The sequence below is a fragment of the Salarias fasciatus genome, chromosome 16 (assembly GCF_902148845.1).
Source record: "Salarias fasciatus chromosome 16, fSalaFa1.1, whole genome shotgun sequence".
NCBI lineage: Eukaryota > Metazoa > Chordata > Actinopteri > Blenniiformes > Blenniidae > Salarias > Salarias fasciatus.
The window spans coordinates 27,701,233-27,709,652 of NC_043760.1; the positions used below are offsets into that span (position 1 = coordinate 27,701,233).

General features: G+C 41.0%; 1 protein-coding gene across 2 annotated transcripts in view; it reads right to left on the reverse strand.

Moving 5' to 3' along the window:
• Nucleotides 1–8,420, reverse strand: part of nalf1b (NALCN channel auxiliary factor 1b) — an 87,634-nt gene that overhangs the window by 41,660 nt on the left and 37,554 nt on the right. The gene's annotated exons all lie outside the window — the stretch shown is intronic.

An 8,420-nucleotide genomic window follows, 5' to 3' on the forward strand; every position in this document is an offset into this window, starting at 1 on the left:
GTAACATTTCTTGCTGGAGTTGTTGCTATAAATAATTAAATTGCAACTTACAGTCGGGAGTCACAATAAGTCATGGCAAATCCTGAACCTGATTTGCCCTGTAATTTATTCTAACAGTAGAATCAAGGTGCAACACTCAAACATCCATTAAACAAATATAATAGTGATAATAGTAATAATTCTATTCTGTTCATGAAGGAAACAGTAAACTGAAATTTCTAAACACATGACTTTTACTGCCTTTAAAATACTAATTCATAATGATAGTGTCTGAACAACTGCAAAAAGTGAAAAAGTCATTATTTTGAATGGTAAACAGAAGTTATACATGACTGCACGCACAAATACAAAGACATACTGCGGATCCTTCCGGCGATCTCTCCTCAGATTACTGTACCGTACTGCAGTCAGTCCTCTTTATTATCAGTTAAGCACTTGATCCTTACAACAGCGCTTCACCATTATCTCATTGACCCTTGTTTGTTTGTATGAGTCTGGAGGGAGGACACACACACACAGAGGAAACAAGAGTCATGCTTATGCTCAAACCACAAAACAAAACAAACAAACAAAAAAAAATCCTTTCACTTATTGTTTCTGCCAGTCTCTCCCTCCCACAGCCACACTGTACGCTGCAGGTATATATATATATACACACACACACACACACACACCAGTTCAGTGGTTTCATCAAACTTCTAGAAATACTAATACTGTAGCATCTTTTGTGATTTGAAACATATGACTTTAGCATTGCTGTGACATTAGCTAGTTAGTAGCGTAACCAGAAGCTCTGAATTCTTGCGGTCATTTGAGCTAAAGTAGAAAGGATCACAATGACTTACAGTAACAGTAAAACAGCTGAGATACACCAACTTGCACTCAGAGGTAGATCTCAGTGTGGTGAGATAACATTATCTGGTCATATTAAATAAATCAAACCGTCGTGGACTGATTTTAGTTCAGCATTGAGCTCCTGTAAACAGGAGTTTAGTAAAATGGTAACCATGAAGACTACGGCTGAGGCTAAAATTGAAACTGTCCTCAGTCAGTGGCTCAGAGTCACAACAGCTCTTTGCCCACATAATGTAGGCTTCAGTAATTGTAACTAAAGTACTAATTACCTCCGCCAAGGAGGTTATGTAATCACTTCGGTTTGTTGGTTTGTTGGTTGGTTTGTTGGTTGGTTTGTTAGCAACATTACGGAAAAAGTAATGGACGGATTGCAATGAAACTTTGTGGAAAGGTGGGTCTTGGGCTAACTTAGAATCCATTACATTTTGGTGAAGATCCGGATCACTGTGTGGATCCAGGAATTTTTTAAAGGATTCTTTATCGTTGAGAGATAGAGCAGTCTTTCACATAGTTGAGCAGGCCCGCCGACAGGGGGGGACAAACAGGTCTGTTGTCCCGGGCCCAGAGTTTGGGTGGGGGGTGGGGGGGGGGGGGGGGGGGGGGGGCAGAATTAAAAGCGGGGGGACCCATCCAGCACTCCACTCACCGGTCCCGACGCAGCATGCAGGCACCCCGCCTCCCCACCCGGTCCAACACCGCATGCAGGCACCGTGCTGCACCGCTCCGCATGCCGCTCCGCCCCGATCACTTCGTTAACACTTCATATTGATCAATTCATTACATTACATTTGCCATTTGAGAGCAAAACTAATATTACCACTGACTTGATGCAGCTCTAAATGTATGTCATGATGGTAACAATGTAAATACGACACTCAACTCACTTTTCCTAAAATGATGATCAAACAGAATAATTATATAAACTTTTTCATGTCATTTATTGTCGGATCACAAAAAATTGTTGAGGGGAACTGAACAACACACAAAGCAAAGCAGATACAGCGTTCCTACTAAATTAAACTCAATACACTGTCACACAATGCCATCTCAGATACGGTATCTTTACAGCTTTGAGAAGAACCTCTCTGTGCACTCAAAGAGTTCATTTAGTGAACCATGCTGACAGCACGGGAATCCAGTGAGCCTCCAATAAGAAATCCTCTGTTACACCAAATGAAAAGGTAGTGGAAAACAACCACATGTAATGTGTGAAAATACTCAGTGACATGCAAATGGGTAAGCTAACAAGTGCAAAGTATCAGCAGTTTAATCGTGTCCTCTTCTCACAGATCTGAAATGAGCTGCTTCCAGGCGTGGTTTCATGGGACTTTAAACTTTTTTTAACAACATCTTTCAATCATTTACTTTCACTACAGCTGAAAGATTGACATTTACCAGCTTTATCGGTTTAAAAATAAATCAAATTTTCCAATACTTAAATTAAATAAACTGGAGTCAGGGCGAGAAATTAAAATAGATGTTGAAATACGGTTCCCCCCCAAAAAGCGGATCTTTTTCAAACACCCCTGACGCTTCATTCAATTATTCCCATTTCTTTCATACAACAGCGCACAAACACACGGGCCAACATGCGGCGCACACAGGTGCTCTGAACAGCCACTGATTGAATTTACAGCAGTCTAAGCCTGTTGAGCCGAGCCCAGAGAGCATCCATGGCGTGTGTTTAGAGATCCCCCAGGACTATTAAATCAGCCCAGAGTGGATCAGGAAGTCATCGCCATAGTGACGGGGGAAAATAACAGGGGTGACTTATTGCAGATCCAGCAAATGCTGTAAATGCATCATTACCAATAACGCGCAGACACACATCTGGGTCTCACCGGCTTTTTTTTTCTTGTCCTCAAACTTGAATTATCCGAGTTGATGGCGTGAGGCTGAGTGCTGCTCACGAGTCGCAGTCGGCGCCTCGTCACAGCTCAGCGGCTGAGGGGAGCACGGTCTCCCCAGCCTCAGTGCTACACCTGGATCACGCTGTTTCACTGGTGCAGTGAGGACTGAGGCCAATATGGACAGGTAAACATACGAGGAACCTAATGACCCAGAGGTGTGGAAGCTGTCGGGGGTTCTGGAAGTACACTGCATTCAAAACTATCGAGTATTATGCAAATTCTTACTTTGCTTAAAAAGGGGCAATAAAGGTAGTTAGAGGGGCTAACTCAAGCTGAAAATAAATGAAATAGGTGGAAACAGAAAGTGAACAACCACTGGCCAGCTTGGTTTTTTTGGGAGACTGAGCCACTTCCAACCAATAAAATGAAGGTTTTCTCACCAAAACAGTCATAAATAAATTGTGCCATATCACAAAATCGCTCCTCTCCCTGAGCTACTCCCACACACCTATCTATCTTCAGGTCTGAATTCAAGAGTTTTTTATTTATTTATTTATTTTAATGGTATAAAGTTTCTAACCTGCCAGAGTCACACTTTGCAGTGAAACTGTTGGACTGTGACAGTCGTGTTTTTAACCTGCTTCTACTGGTGAGAACAGGCTTAAAGCACACGTATTGATTGATTCTATTGTTTTCAATGAATGGCATGTAATAAATACAACAACAAAAACAAAGTTTTGTGTAGTCACTCCTGTCACTGGGTGCTTTTTACTCTCTTTTGTTTTTTTGCAAATTCTATCAGTATGAATGAACAGCCAAAAAAAAAAAAAAAGCCTTAGAGACTAAAATATTTTGGATAGTATTAAATACTACTATCAAGATAAGAATGTCCTCATAAAATGTAAACTTCATTGAAAAAAATCATGTGTTCTGTCATTTATTTATAATGGCCAATCACTCCATTACATTAATTTACTGTTATAATGCAAACAATTAAAGACTCTTGCTGGCACCCAGCTAATGTATTATTTCCTCATTACTGATCCATCGACGTGCTTTTCTTAGATTTCACAAGACATTTATTCACACTTTTTGTCTTCCGGTGAATTTGCATCAGTAATCATGCAGAAGAGATGTATTGTATTCCCCTGCTGCTAAAATAATGCAACAGATGGGAGTTGTGAGGTGTCACACCTATAACCACACCTAACGCGAAGAGGTTTTAAAACAACTGCTGAGTTTCTCGCTTTTTTAGAAGTCATACAGTCGACCTGGAAAGATCAGAGCTGTTGCTAACAGGAGGATTGTGGGGCTTCCTTTGCCCTGAAGACAGCGAACACCTGAGCGCACGTGAATCAACCCTGCAGTGTTTACTAAGAGTGAGAGCTTCGGGGACAGAGGGAGGGAGGTGGGAGGGAGGTGGGACGACTCCAGAGCCCACGATCTATAGGACGGGAGGAGACGTTAAGTTGGAGGTGAGAAATAACTGGTGCAATGCAGGTGAGTGAGGAAGTGGTTCAGCGGGAGGGTGGGGCGGGGGGTGGGGGTGTGAGAGGAGCAAAAGTCAGGCCTCTGCAGTGCTGTGCTGTAGACGAACATCAATCCAGAGCCCACTTAGCTGCCATCTCTACCTTCACACTCCGAAGAGACCCCACACTGGGACGCGGCCCGGCCCTGCAGCACCGCATAGCACTGACCGCACTGTGCAACAGCATCACTCACTCCTATTATTGACCCCATGTGTGCATTGCAGTAAATACAATTATCTTGTGTTCAGTCCCTTAATCAGCCTTCAGGTTTATTCAAGGTCCGCTAAATCTACTGTACAGCGACAAGGATCAAAAAAACAAGGTGAAAAGGCTCAATATCTGTGTCAATATGTCGTCTCTGATCGTTTTTAATTTGACACATTAACTGGTCTTGTCCTTGACGAGATTCAGTTTATTTTGTGAGTTCTTTCTCAACTTTAATGATCGGACCATGTCCGCAACATGCATCACTACAATACAAATGGCACTGGCTCTTTGCTCTGGAAGTAATTAGACTGAAATGTGTTTCATTGTCCACTCCAGCTGGTCCATGCAGATCGTCTGCAGCAGCGTCCCTTATCGCTGAGCTTCACCGTGCTGCTCTGCCTTCACTCTTGACCCGATATCCATTTGCCTGTTTGCGGTTTGTGTATATTCCCGTCTCATTCACTCCGCGGCGCTGAGCTCGCCTCCCATTAGAGTGTTGACAGACAGTGGATGCTCCATGCTGTGGAGATGCAGAGAGCGTGGGAGTTGATGACCAGGAATATTGCCACACAGCACAGTATGTCGGCGTTTCCGCATTTAACCGCCACCAGGAGCACATCTCAGAGATTCATATGGAAAGGAAAACGTAGCTACCGTTAGCATAGAACTTGATCAAATAATAATGAAGTAGTATGATTACATTTACCCGACTTTCTTGGCGTCATGGTGTTTGTGAGTAGTGTATGCACATATATATATATATATATATATATATATATATATATATATATATATATATATATATATATATATATATATATATATATATATGTTTATATGTGTTTTTCTCTTCTTTCCATTGTGTGTGTATATATATATATATATATATATATATATATATATATATATATATATATATATATATATACACACACACACAATGGAAAGAAGAGAAAAAAACACTATTGAAATGGCTGTATCATCACCTCAGAACTAGCAATTATAATATTTCTTGTCCTTATTGAACACAGTCATTAAACATTCACACAGCTGCTGGAAAAAGGAAGTGAACTCTTAGGCTAATGATTTTACAAAAACTAATTGGAGTCAGGGGTTCGCAAACTGCACCCAAAGTTCAGTCAATCACATGAGACTTCAAACTGGCGTGGAGCTGACTTCCAAACAACAAACTTTGGAAAGAAGCATCCGTAGCTGTGAATACAGAATGGCAAGGAAAGACAGACTTTTGAGTTGTTGATTTTCAGAAGGGTTTAAATGACAGATTCACAGTCCTGTCCATATATCCACACACTAATGCTATGCTAGCACCTTTCCCAAGGACACCTTGAGGGCGTCAAACCTGCAACCTTGCAACTGAAAGATGACCCGTCCTTATAACTGAGCTACAGATGGGTTCACAAAGACATCCCAGAGACTTTGGGTATCCACCAGCCTACAGTTGGACGAGCTGTCCGCAAATAGGGGATGATTTATTACTGTGGCCTTAAAATGAACACCCAGCCGAGCTGACTCAAGGGGAATACTGCTGAATGCTCAGCGAGGCAAAGAAGAAGCCTGGAGTAGTGGCTACAGGCCTGAAGAAATCATTGAAAGCGTTTAAAATCTCTTGAGGAGTCCACCTTTCATTAGGCAGGCATTGTGCAGCAGGATGGCCCACTTTCAAGAAGAAAAGCATCAGACTGGACCTGCAGTTTAGACCCCAGCGCACAGAGAGCATGATGGGAAAAAATAAACGTCTAAAAGGGTAAAACAGAATCTGGGTCAAAAACCCAACAGTGAAGCACAGAAGAGGAAGCATCATGTTTTGAGGCTGCTTTGCTGCCTCTAGGTCAGTATTGAATACCATAATGCAGTATTGGACTTCTTTGGTGAACAAAGTTCATCATGACCTGTGGCGCCGTGGGGTGATGAGCAGATCAGGGTTTGAACCTGGGCCTGAACGAGAGGAGTTTGCATGTTTCCCTCTTGAAATCCAAAGACGTAATTTATAGTTAAATACGAGGCTCTGAATTGTTTGCGTTGCTGTTGTCTCTCTCCATGATGACCCCGTGACTGATAAGGTGTTACGGGTTGTTAGCGGTCACGTTAAAGCTAAGAGATTCAACAGTCGTTTTCTATCTTGTACTGCATCTCAACGCCGTTTGGAGTTTGCATGTTCTTCCTCTGTGCTTGTGTTTTTTTTTTGTTGTATGGTTTTCTGCAGAAGCAGATTTCTGCATATTTGTGATTGTACCTCTTCATTCTATCAGGGTCCGACTGTGTTCACTGTTTCCTGTTATTCTATCGACAGTAACTCTCCTCTGCTTGGACCGGTAAACTTCTGCTCCCTGCCACTCCTCGAACGTCACCAGGCTCCAGCCCCGTATGGCCCTAACTTATATAAAGTGGGTATAGAAGACGGGTTGGATGGATGGATGCCAGTGGAATCTCAGCGGGAGTTCAGTGATGCAGCAGAACAATGAGCCTAAAATGTTGACGTAAATCTCTGAGAGCGTGACACCAACAAAAATAAAATCCACCGTTTGCAGTGGTCACAGACCTGAGTCCTGTAAATATGCTGCGCCAGGACCTCAGGAGAGTTACTTTATCATCCACGATGTGGACGTTTGTCTTTCTCGGCTATAAACAACACACAGTTGTACCAAGACACAAAAAACAACAAAGGCAGACGATAAAATATAATGTATCGACCCAACCTGCTGAGTGAAAAATAAAATCTAAAACTCCACGCTGTATCACGTCACATCATCACATCAAGGAGGAATAATGTGGACAAATGCATCATTTTCAGCGTTCATTGGTGATTTAAGACTGAACAATCAGCAGTCTGTGCGTCTTCATAAACGTGGGTGAAACAGTAAGTTTCTTTTATTTTATTTTCTAACACAAAATTGTAATCGGTAAATTTTATTCTACCTCTTTTTGGTGAAATATCACAGACCATATTTATTTTCCACTTCATTCAGTAAAAGACAGTCTACAAGGTGAAGATTGTACTGTGCTTGCATAACTGTTTATATGATTTCTGTGACATTAGCTGTTTATTTAAATTTTTTTTAAATTCCATAAATATTAAACACATTTTTTGAACTAAAATAAATCAGCAAAGAGAAATAAATTTAGTGACTGAAAGCAAATAAATATTTGTCTTTAAGCCTAAAGAGTAAAAAAAAGACTACCTGGTTTGCCAGTATAGATTTAAATCTATTTATTTTTCTTAATGATTTGAGCAAATTCTAAGCATTAAACTAATGAGCAGCAGTAACATTAAGGATTTCAACTTCAAAACGCTCAACAGCTTTTGATCCTCCAAAAGTTTTTCATATTTCCACAAGCAATATCCAAAATCTTTTGGCTCACTCTGAACTTATTCCCTTTGACAAGCATTCAGACAAGCCCTTTCCTTAAAATAGGATCAGTAAATTCCTGAATGGTGTCAAGGTCTGATAAGCAGCTGGCTGAGGTTACTGCTGCGAGAAGCGGGTCGGCTCGCCATTCAATCTGCGCTTCACTCCTTCTTTAAGCTGGAAGGCTCTGTGCAAAAAAAAAAAAAAAAAAAACCACACACATCGAATTATGTATGTGGGTTTGGTTCAACACTTTGTTGTTGTTGACCTGTTATTTATATGGAGATTCAATCATATTCTAATAATCTGTGAAGCAAAAGTCTTTTGTTCCGATTCAGAAATTTGCATTAAACGTGAATAAACCAAGGCTCAAAGTTCATTTTTCAAAAATGTTTACCTTATTTCTGTTTCATCTTATAGCTGCTCACTCATAGTTATAAAGTGAGAAGCACTGTTCCAGGAACATCTGTGTTAACGCCTGACACCTACAGTGCATCTCTTCATTTTTCTTCATCTCCCACACTGCAGATTAACTCGAACTGTTTTTCTAACCTCGTTTGTGTTTCTGGTGAAACCTTTTCAGTCTGTTTTTTTTTCTTCCCCTGAATCCA